The 12692-nt window shown below is 36.5% G+C and overlaps 1 protein-coding gene across 1 annotated transcript in view; it reads left to right on the forward strand.

The window, feature by feature from the left end:
- The window catches only part of SPATA16 (spermatogenesis associated 16), a 219458-nt gene that overhangs the window by 141127 nt on the left and 65639 nt on the right, over positions 1-12692 (forward strand). The window lies entirely within an intron of this gene.

Consider the following 12692-nt stretch of genomic DNA (forward strand, 5'->3'; position numbering starts at 1 on the left):
TCTCTTTGGTGTTGGGCCTAGAGGGAGACACTTACTGCTCCCAGTACTCGAAGCAAAAAATCGCACCCAGAATGTTGGTGTCGTGTATGCCTCCTTAAACTGCATTAGTCATTCAGGCTTGAAACGTTCCCAATCCAGAGTCTCCAGGCTCCTCTTAAATTAGTGGATACCTTCCTTCTTTACTTCCAATTGTCTTTGTCATTCATACTCATTCATCAAATATTTATTAGGCACTTATTAGTGACTATGTGTTAGGCACTGTGCTGTGTGTTGGAAATACAGCAGTGAGCAAAATAGACACCACCCTGTCTTCAAGGAGCATGTATTCTAGCACAAAATATTTACCAAGAAAAACAACTGGTACTTAAATTAGATACCACTTCTTATTAATCTGTTTTTCTTCCATGGTACTATCAAAGTGAATTGCAAAACAGCTCAATACATAGTTGTTAAATTAATCAATCAACCAAATTAAATATTGGTTTGACATGAAGCTCAAATCAATAATGCTGAGAATATTTTGGAATCATGTTTTGGTTTGTGATTAAAAAATTCAATGTTCATATGAATTCAATAAGTGTTTCTGTGTGTGTGTGTTTTAAGTTCATGATTGTGGACAACTTTTGTGCTTTAGTTGAATTTTGGATTCATCAGAATATTTGAAGGAGGTTGCAGGTTTCCAAGAGTCTTTTGTCTCATTGGTTTCTGTGCTCACGAATGTCTCCATGCAAATCCTAAGGTCTTAGCTATTAGCTTCTTCTTTCAAACGTGGCAATCAAGGCAGCAGCAAACTAATGGATTTCTCTGCACTAACCAGAGAATGATATAGGGTAACAACACTGAACGTAAATCAATCCCTTATCCTAATAACGAAGACTAACTTTTTCACTCCAGTTCTTTCTTTTTCTTCTGGATATTGCAAAATCATCCCAATATTAGTCATTTACATGGTAAAAATTTTTGATATCTCCACCTCAAAATAAAAATAAAATCTTTAATGTGAAATAACAGGCAAAGTAAGGTCAAGGAACCAGAATTTTTTTGTTATCTTTAACAATACACCTACATATTCTGGAGAAGAAAAATGTGTTCTCTCTAAAGATTTGCTTCCATGTGAAAAATTTTTTCACAGAAAGGAACAAAATTAAAATGCCATATGAGCATTTTTCTTAATGGCCTATATTTATAATCTATTTATTTATTTATTTGGCCCTGTCAGGCAGAAAGTTTATAAAATATTTGGACAAGGAGTGTCTGAAAGCAGCCCAGGCCTTATAGTATTTAGAGTAGATATAATTTGAGAAGCACCAAAGCTACTCACCTAAAAATATCTTTCCTATAAATTTCCATGTATCATACTTAAATTGGTATCATTTGGCATTGAGTCTCTAGTCATCTCCAGGTCATATGCAAAAGGAAATGTTTAACTGGAAATGTTTAACTCATTACTGAATGACCCCTGAACACAATTGTGAGAATTAGTTTATATGAGACTTCTTAGTCTCTTTGGAAACATGAAAACAGAAGCCTGAAGGAACAAGATGGAAGGAAAGATAAGCTCTGATGAGGAAAGGCAACAGAATGTTCTGGAATATAGGGAATGTAGGCTGAGCAGAAGGATATGAAGGCAATCGATATCTGAGCTTAACTCTGTGAAGGAAAGGAAGCAAAAGAAAACAGGCAATATATAGCAGTAGAAAGAAGTCAGGCCTGAGATTCCCAAGATGTAACTTCTAGTTCCAAAGCCAGAATTCAATTTTAGATCAGTCATTTCATGTCTATATTAGTCAGCTACTGCTGCAATAATGCTGTGTAACCAATCACTCTAAACCTCAGTGGCTTATATTAATAAGCAGGTTGGCTTGGATTTGACGGATCTAGACTGGTCTTGGCTGGGCTTGGCTAGGCTTAGCTCCAAGCTGCAGAGAGGCCCAAGCCTAATCCACATGTCTCTCAGCCTCCTTTGACCAATGGCTATCTGATATCTGCTTTTCTTACGGCAAAATGCAGGATTCTAAGAAAGAAAGCAAAACCATATAAGCACATTTCAAGCCTCTGCTCATACCATGCTTGCTAAAATCCCGTTAGCCAAAGCAAGCCATATGGTCAAGCCCAAGGACACGGGGTAGATTTTCCTGCTCACCACAAAGTCATAACAAAGGTATGGATGATATTGCTACAGGGAAGGGGAAAACTGAGACCAGCAACTCAATCTACTACAACTGCTCCAGACTTCAGTTTCTGCTGCTGTATGATGAGAAAGTTGGCCTAGGTCAGTGGTGCTCAAACACTGGTCTAGTGACCAACTGCATCAGAATCACTTAGGAAAACATTTAAAATATTAGATTCCCAGAGTTGGATGAGGTCCTTAAAACTGTATTTGTCTACTGGCCCCCACCTAGGTGATTCTGATGCACAAGCCTAGGCTAGATGGTCTCTAAGGCCACTTACAATTTTTTAAGTTAATGACCAACTTAGCCTACCATAGAGTTTATCTAGGGCTTCCCTAGGTGCAAAGGTAGAGCGTTAGATGACCTGTGCAAGTGATGCTGCCTGACAGTGCAATGGATGTAAATCCATAAGCCCCAGATTCTCCCCTCAGTCTTCCCACTACGTAGATGCCTCCAGTAAGTGAGGCAACCTGTGCTCCCCATTTTTAAAGGTTAACAACTGCTCTCGCCTTATCACCATGATGCAAGTCGATTTTCCTGCCCACCACCCATCCCCGAAGCAAACTCTTTGGCTACTTCAGGATCCTTTCCTGCATTCAGAGTTACATCTAGACAACAATGGGCATTGCAATATTTTTTAGTCACTTGCCTACAAAGATATTTGCCCATTAAGCTATGCAATATTAAAATTCTTGTTTTATGAAATCTCATATTTTTCAGTTAGAAGACAGGCTAGAGAGGAAGAGTCCAAATTGAGAGGAGAAGTAAAAGAGAGCTTCCTTTTCTGGGTCTTAGAAAAAGATATATGTAGAAATGAATTTCTCATCTAATTATTCATTCCTGTTTATATATTCTTTAATGATATGTTTCCATGGTTACCAGCGTTGTTAAATGCTGCCTGTGTTTCATTTTGCTTTGATGCTATTTGAGGTAGCATGCCAGTAGGAGAGGTTCACTTTTAAATGAAAGATGTAATTGAGGCATATATTTGATCCAAGGTTGAGTGTTCCTGTGAAGGAGATAGTGACCGTGACATTATTTTCTGTTTGTATAGTTTTGTGTAGCTTTTCTATTGATGTTCTGTGAGTGTCCCAGGCATTAGGAAGGAAGAGAGAAAGGAAGGAGGGAGGGATGGAGGAAGGAACATAAACTACACACATATTAGATTCATGTGTACATTTCAGTACTGTTATACATATTTAGTGACATTGATTTGGCCAGACTGTCAAGTCGGTGAGGTTGCTTTTTACCTGCCCCATCCCATCCCTCTCTTCTCCCCTCACTGTCCCTCCTCCTCAACCCCCACGTACATGCCAAGAGCCAAAGCCTTCTTTCAAAAATGAATTGAATATTCCATTACTTCACCTCAATGTCAATTTTAGTCAGAGTTCCAGCTTTTTTGGAGGTTGTCTGCTTTTAAAGGCCTAATTCTCAGGGAGAAATAAACGGCTTTGTCTCCTGCTAAAACAATGTCAGGCATCCAGATCATGTAAAAATTTGGAGACAGTGACTCAGAATGTGCCCTGCAGGGGGCAGCATACCTCATTTGTACATCAGCCCTCTACCTGCAAATTCATAGTGGAAGCTCGTCAGAAAATAGTGACATCATGTCAAACAAAAAACTTAATTCTCAGACACTCCTAAGAAATATTTACTTAGTACTCTTCTTCAAAAATGTTTATATATATATATATATACATTTTAGATAGATAGATAGATATAATTTTTTTTAATGGTGCTGGTTTGGTTTTGCAGTAATATCAGTAGGTGCTAGAGGAAGCACACACCATTTAAATAGAGCCAGCTTTTCCTTTTCTTTTTTTCCCTCCTAAAAATCTTTCTGGGTTTCTGAAGTTTCTTAAAGGATAAAAAACAGTAACCTCTAAATTTCTTTTCATTTTCTCTCATTTAAGAATGATATAGGTTTCAGAGATTTAAGGCAATTTGGGCCTTCTTTTACTTGAACAAATTTAGGTATAGCTATTGGATTCCCAGGAGTCCTGTGGCCGTTCTGCTAGGTTGCCATGAGGTTTTTTTGTTTACATAGAGGCTTTGCCTTCCAGCTTAGATTTGCGAATATGTTGATTCCTTCTTTGTTTTTGTTTGCATGTAAAAATCGAAAATTGTTATGAGCAAAACCAAATTTAGAGGGTTTTATGCTTATCTTTTATATTTCCCGTAGAGTCTTATGGGTTATTGGTTTACAAGCTTGCAGAGAGATTGAGGTCACTTTTTTAGCAGTTGGAGATGTGGAATAACTATTCCATGAAATCATGAAATTTTTTAAGCTATGTTCACCCAGGTATAAGACAATCTGTAAAGCTCAAAGCTTTTAATGTTTTTATTTATATGCAGCCATCCTTTTGATGGTATTGCACACCAATTAAAAATAAATTCTCCTCTTTTCTTGAATTCATATGTCTGCATTTTCCTCACTAATTTTTGAAGACTGCCTACTCTACCTGTACGGTAGTTCCTGGTTGAATCATTTTCTTTTTCATAAACTTCCGTCTTCCAACCTTTAACATGTGGCACAATTGACTTTTTCTCAGGATCATAAAGTAACTGTTAAGCTAACCTATTTTTATCCAAGAAAGCATAGGTGCTATTTTATATAGTGCAGTCTAAACCAGGAGTCAACAACCTATGAGGGACAGTAACCTCCAGAAAACCTTGGGAGGATATTTCAAGCCTAAACCTACAGGGATGGAAAACATCATAATTAGCATGGAAAGTCTTCATTGTATTCATTCTTCATCAGGCAAGGGTTGGTCTGCTTTAACATTCATATATAAGACACAAATCAGAGATAAAACTGGAAGTATAGTGGCAGGTCTCTTGAAGATAGCTCGTTATTTTATTTTATTTTTTTAATTTTTATTTATTTATTTTTCCCCCAAAGCCCCAGTAGATAGCTGTGTGTCATAGCTGCACATCTTTCTAGTTGCTGTATGTGCGACGCGGCCTCAGCCTGGCGGGAGAAGCAGTGTGTCAGTGCGCGCCCAGATCTCAACCTGGGCCGCCAGTAGCGGAGCGTGCGCACTTAACCGCTAAGCCAGAGGGCCGGCCCTAGCTCGTTATTTTATTTCATTTACTATCACTTGAAGTTGTAGTTTGTTGTTGTTTTCACAGATATATATACTTTGACAAGTCTGTCACATTTCTCACAGATGCAGTTATCCCCCTTCTGAGACATCTTGATGATGCAAAGTCACATATAGGAGCACACCTGCCCCATAAGCTCATCCTCCTGCAATCTGTTACTTTCTAAAATACAAAGTCTCCTAGGAGGAGCCATAGCCTGGAAGAGATTAATTACAGGCAAATGAGAGAAATAAGAAAGAAAAAGAGAAGGTGTCTGGTTGCCAGGAAAGCTGAAACTTGAAGGAGAAAAGAAATTATGGGGCGGTAGGAGTACACCAAATACGAACTTTGAGTAATAGACTCTAGCACTTTTCCACATGGCACAGTTGTCCCTTTTACTGGATTCCAGATAGACCATCATCCCTCCTTGGTCTGTGCGCCACCAGGGCCATGGAGCTACTAGCTTCCAAGAGGAACAGTTCTGTCATTGGAAGGCTCTATTAGAATTTTTTTTCCTTCTGCTAGATTCCACTTCTGCCCTCTGAAGCTTTATTGAGTAGCCCTTCTTATATCTGGAATCCTCTGTTAGTGCCGAACAGGACTATAGACCTCGTTTATGAGTCCATGTAGCATAAACGGCTCAGAGCACGAGGCTCTGAGAGAGAAATGACTTGAATCCCAGCTCTGTCACAAAGTAGCCACGTGAACTACTGCATATTGCATATATAAAAACTGAGTTTTCCTCATCTATAAAATGGAATAATATTGCCTGTTTCCCAGTGTTTTCTTAACAAATACACAGAATAATTTATCTACAGCACTTAGCCAATGCACAGTGAACACTCATTTGATTAATAAATGAGTTTTGCAGATTTATCAATGAATTGAATGAAGTCTACATAGGCGGAGTATAAGAGTAGGTTGCTCTCTAATGACAGAAAGTTAGTCCCTGCAACCCACGTCTTGTTTCCAAATTAAACATCCTTGGATTCTACCAACTTCTTTTCCAATACACACTTTTTCAAGGGCATCTTTGACTTTTCCACTCAGAGTCATCTTGCATAGTAGCCCAAGAGGTAAAACAAATGCATGGTGGAAAAAGCAGTACAAGTCTAGGTTATACAAGTCTAGGAACCAGATCACCAGGTTTTTGTCCCAACCCTGCCATTTGTAAGCTGTGTGCACCAACAAGCCATACCCAAATCTAAAACCACCAGTCAAGAAATACAATTAGGAAACAACACACAGTTAGGGAAAGGAATACCTACCTTCACATAACTAAATGAAGTCTAGAGATGAAGTGTACAATGACAAAAAAGAGGCCCAAAGTCTGTTGACATTTACCACTGAATGCAGAGGCTAACGCTCATTAGTAACACCCAGTTGTGCTTATGAAATAATTGTGGGTAATGCAGCTATTTATTCCTGTAATGCCTTTTGGTAATTCATTTTAAGTCACAAGAATAAAAGCTCTGTGGCATCCTAAAGAGTCTGGAGGCTGCTGAAACCCACACTTGTAACTCTGAGTTTCTATCAGCTGGTGTTTCTCTAATGCGCAAGCAGAGAAGTACTCAGGGTCTTTAGAACAAGAATGTACTTAAATTCTATTTATAAATTATATGTGCTTTGCCATTAAATAAGTTAGACCAACCCACACACATTATTATTTAAGTTCCCCTATCAAGAAGGCTTTCATTTAATTTTTGTAAATGTTTCTGAGACAGGCATGCTAATTGATAGCGTATCCTAAATCTAATGAGTGTCTGGTGGACAAAATAGTCTTATTGTGGCCAGTGAGTGTGAAGGATGACTATTCTGTTTTGTGTTAGGATTATTGCTATGAAGAAGATCTTGACCTGGTTGAGGTTTGATATGGTCCATTTGTTTCTCTGTTAGTGTTAGAGTCAAATTTTTGCTGTCTTTGAAGAGAAGAATAAGATAGTCATGGATAAAGGAAAAAGGAAAGTAACACTTGATCCTGTACTTCTAGGAATTTACAATCTAATCAGAAGCATGAACAGTCACTCAGTGTTAAGAGAAAGCATTGGTTTAGGAGACTTGGGTTCTTGTCTGCTTCCATCTCTATTTTTGTGACCTCAGGTAGGTCACCAGAACTCAACAAGCCTCAGTTTCCTTGATTATAAAGTTGAGTGATTTTAAAATAATATCTCAGAGCCCTTTCATCTCTTTAGCTCTATGCTGAAGGGACATGAAATAAAATTTTTCTAGCAAATATAAATGATTAAAAATTAATACAGGATAAATTTTAGACATTAAATGCTGAAGTTATTCAGCTAATGGGAGCATCATATATAATCAAAACCTTAATTCTACCCCTAACCAGACTGGATAGTGGACAGCAGTGAACACACACATACACACAACATATAGATATACATACATACATATATATATGTATATGTTCTAAAATTCCATAGCACTCATGTACACTGCAAAACTAAAGTAAATTAAATACTTTAGAATTTAAAATTATATTTATTATGACTGTTTTTAAACAGATAAATTCCAAAATAGAGAATTCAAAACAACTATATAAAAATTTGCTTACCTTGGTACAAGTAACCTGTTCATACAATCTTTGGTCATTTTCAGACAATGCAAATAAAAATTTAAGTATCTTGATTTAAACTGCATGAATATATTTATAACTCTCACATCACTGGACTGATAAATGTAATGGCAAAGCTGCCATATATTCCCTTATATTAGAAAAATACAGAACTTATAGTGAAGGTTGTTTAATAAGAAACTACTATAAATCCAAGGTAATATTTCAGCATTAAAATGTTGATCGTCAAGGCAGGGGCAAACAATCAATTATTACATATTTTATTCTGACTTACCATTATATTAACAAAATTATCATAAAAATGTCAATCCTGGCTATTGTGTAAATGAAACAATGAATACGTTTATTCAAGGGGAGTGTCAAGGTAAGATATTCTGCTCTTTAGGAAAATCTGCTCTTTAGTTTAATTCTAAATTTCAAGAAAATTGAAATCTTTTAAATTAAATCTAAATATATATTTAAAGGGATTAAATTTGAAAAATACTTCTCAGATAATTTTATTTTTCCATTTTCTAGAAAATTCTAGTCATCATTCAAAATTCCATCATTATTAATGTAGTAACAAAGAGCCATTTTAGCCACTAAACATTAAAGGTTTCCATCTCAATCATTTATAGCACTGCTTCCTTTAAATCTAATAGTGTTAACTCTGAAAATAAAACATACAATCATGGGGCCAGCCCCGTGGCCTAGTGGTTAAGTTCAGTGCACTCTGCTTTGGCGGCCGGGCTTCAGTTCCCTACACCACTCATTGGCGGTCATGCTGTGGTGGCGACCCACGTAGAATGTAGAGGAAGATTGGCACAGATGTTAGCTCAGTGCGAATCTTCCTCAGGAAAAAATAAAAATCATAATATTCATTCACTAGTAGTACCTTCTTAGATGGACTTTGTGAGGATTAAAGGAAATAGGATATATAAAAGCATTTATCACACTGCTAAATGAAAAGTTATTTTCTCTCTTAAAATATTATGGTTTTTTTTCTTTACTTTTTCACTAATACATAAGACTTAGTAGAAAGGAAAATGGATTATGAGAGAGATTCCAATTTTCTTTTATTATTGTTTGTTTATTAGGGTAGACTAACTGCTACAACAAACAACTCCAAAATTTCAGTAACTTAAAACATAAAAGTTGATTTCTCTCTCACACTATAGTCCAGTGCGGGTGTTCCTGATTGGTTCTCCTCCAGTCAGCAACATGAGAGCCCATACTCCTTCCATCACGTAGCTCCATCTTCCCCCATGACCTGGAAGTCTTCTCTTTTCAGGCAGCTGATAGGGAAAGAAAATAGAGGATCATGCTAGGCAGGGTTTTATGGGCTAAGCCTGGAAAGGGTATCATTCCCACCTACATTCCATTGACCTGCACCCAGCCACATGGCCACACTTAACTGCAAGGGAGTCTGAAAGACACCTAACCTTGTGCCCAAGCTATACATACGTATCCATGTTCCAAAATTCTATAGCACTCACATGTACTGCAAAACTAAAGCAAATTAAATACTATAGAATTTAACATGATATTTATTATGACTGTTTTTAAACAGGATGGTAAAACCCAGGCGATAAGACCATAATTTTCAAAAGAGAAAGTGAAATATAATATTTGAGACCCTAATTATGAATTCTATAAAATTAAAAAGCTGTTCATCCTTAGAAAAGTCACTTAAAATCACTTGAGTCATCTCCAATTCAGTGAATTGGGCTGGAAAATTCCCAAGGTTCCCTCCAGATCTAATCTTGTAAGTAAAGCAATTTACTGCAATTATGGTCAACCTTGATATTGGGAGCATTAAAGGAATAATTTGATAATAATCTATAATAATTTGATCACATTTTCTAATTAGAAGTGACAGGATTTCTACTTACTGAATCACCATCACTGGACACATGGTTAAAAGGTTACAATTTGTCCAAATCCTCCAGCAAAAAGATAGGCAAAAAAAACTTCGTTAATATCATCATCCTGAAAATATTTGAGGTTCATAGTTTTTGCCAGTTTCTGCCGTAGTTTCTTATCCTGCACACCTTGAGTGCTCTTAAAAATTTACCAGGAAGAACCAACCCACTTGGGTTTAGGAGAACGAGATGAATTTTGTTTCTTTCTTTGTTGCTAGTTGTCTTTCCCTCTACTTTGATTCTTTTCCTTTACTCTTGATGGAGTATATCTCTCCCCCTCTCTCTCCCATGGTCTCTCTTATTATACAATTAGTTGGGCAAGTTGATTTCTGAGGTAGCAAGTGGCTCTTTTGGCTTGGCTAAAGTAGAAGGAGAAACTATTATAAGTTACTGTTTGTAGAGGAAATGAGCTGCCCACATAAACTCTTTGTTTACGTAACTATAAGCTTTAAAATTTGATAAATGTGAGGAAAATAATAAAGAGTTATTAGGACCCCCAAATGTAAACACCTAATTTCAAAGCTTCTTTTTCTGTAGCAGCAGAGAAAGCATAATTAACAGTAATATACACTTAACAACAGGACACGTGGACTGATGGTTTTCCCCATTCTCTGCACACATTTATTGGTACTAGAGAAACTCACACATTGGGAAAGAATGACTCAATTGCAGAAAATTTTTGTCAAGTTAAAAACTATCATTTGAAATCTGCCTTCATTTTAAGTACAGCTTACTTTTTACAAGCTATAATTCCTCTTCTGGTCTCTTCCTCTATTTATTTTCAAAATCAAGAAAAATCTTTGATGATAAAAAGTAAATTAAAATCTATATTTTAATATCTATGACTATTACGAAATATTCCATTTTTTAAAAATATTTTATAATTTTTTAGATTGCGTGTATTAGACTCTTCATGAAAGACAAACCCAACTCTACCCAATTATTGCTATCACAAAATGAAAACCTGATATTCTGATGTCTAACCCAAAGCAATTAAAAATTCCCACTATTTTAATTAAGCTAGTTTTTTTCTAGATTGTTTCACTAATGAGTTATTCAATAATGTTCCAGAATTATTGTGGAATGTCCCCCTAAAATTCATATGCTGAAGTCCTAACCCCATGTTGGAGATTGTGATTGTATTTACAAATAGGGTCTTTAAAGAGTTGATTAACTTAAAGTCTTTAGGTAGGCCTTAATCCAATATGACTGGTGTCCTTATAAGAAGAGGAGATTAGGTTACAGATACACACAGAGGAAAAGCCATGTGAAGGCACAGGGAGAAGCTGCACGGCCATCTACAAGCCAAGGAGAGAGGGCTAAGAAGAGATCAGCCCTGTAGAAACCTTGATCTCAGATTTCTAGCCTTTGGAACTATGAGAAAATAAATTTCTGTTATTTAAGCCACCCAGATACTTTGTTACGGCAGCCCTATCAACTAGTATGGGAACTAACAGCTTACAAAAGCCAGTAACATCAGATCATGACCTGAGAACAGAGATCTAGAACAGCTTCCCTCTTCAGCACATCATTCCACACACTTCTAGGAACCACTGCTTACTTTTTTGGCCTGGACAGGCCATCCAAGGATTGATTCCAGCAGTGAACATATGTAAGCACCAAGCTGGAGAAATCATTCTCCTCCTCAATATAAAGGATCTTTATTTTTGCTGGAGGACCAGAACCTGGTGCCTAAACACCTGGAGTTCTTAATCCACATCTCTGAATTCCAGATCTGCTGCCTGCATTACCCTTGTTGGTCTTCCAAATCGGCATCGAGGCCTCAGCACCCAGGACCTGCTGCACACTCAGAATCCACTGCTACCTCCGTCTGAGTGCTGGCTCTGGGTTTGGCGTCACAATCACATTCTTTGTTCCCCTTCCAGTTCCTCAGACCTGGAAAGGACAGTGTTGTGAGCAATGTAAGATCTTTCTTTCAGCCATTCAGAAATTTGCCCACAACAAATTTAAAATGTAAATTAGAACATTTACATAATTTTTTAATTCAAGTCTCAGAGAAAGGAGGACACTTTGCATCCAGAAAATTCTTGCAAAGCTGCTCTTTTACACATAATATAGATGATCATAGAGGCCATTTGAAGTCACTGAAAAATGGAGTGGGCAATGCACAAGTTAAATTAGGCTTTTTGGTTTAAAATCAACTCTTTATTGCCTTTAATATCTATTGAAAACTTATTCACAAAATTCTATGCCAGAAATAATATACATTGCTGTCTGTTAAATGGTTTTTTTCTTGGTTGGAAAGTTCGAATCTATTATTTTTCCTTCTTGGTTGTTGGCACTCAGTTTTCAGGAAAAAATGTATTCCTATTAATAAATACGGATTTTTATAATATACTTTTATGCTATTTTCAGAAAAAATGAGGTAGCTATAGATACTTCCACTTTTTATTCAATGTTCAAGGCTCATTAGAAGAAAAAGTTGTAGGAAAGGGATAAATTCCTTTATAAAACTTTACATAACTTTCTTTTTGGTCTGTTTCGAATAGTAATGGACCTAGTTAAAACAGGAAGCTCAGGGTGATAGCAGGCTTTATCAAGAATGATACACGAGCAAAGAAAATTTAAAGAAATTCTTAAATAGCCAAATCTATCTCAAAAGGCTCCTGTGATCTGGAGGGAAGGGAAGCTTTGCTGGGAGGAAGTTGAGAATGATTTTTCTTATTCCAAAAGGCTTTCTCAGGTATTGGAAGAAGAAAAAAAATGTAGTTTGTCTAGTTTCTCATGTTATTTATAGAAAATACTTAAATCTAGATATTTCAATTAGTTTCTTAAAGTACAAATTGCTCATCAATGTCTGTTCGTAAGATAATTGTGTTAGACTTAAGAATTTGATTTTTAAAATCAAGTAACAAATGACACCTTAGAAAATAGAATTTTTATTTTTATCTTAAAGCAAGCTCAGGTTAGAGGTATCTGTTTACA

This window comes from Diceros bicornis, chromosome 15, assembly GCF_020826845.1.
Source record: "Diceros bicornis minor isolate mBicDic1 chromosome 15, mDicBic1.mat.cur, whole genome shotgun sequence".
Taxonomy (NCBI): Eukaryota; Metazoa; Chordata; class Mammalia; order Perissodactyla; family Rhinocerotidae; genus Diceros; species Diceros bicornis.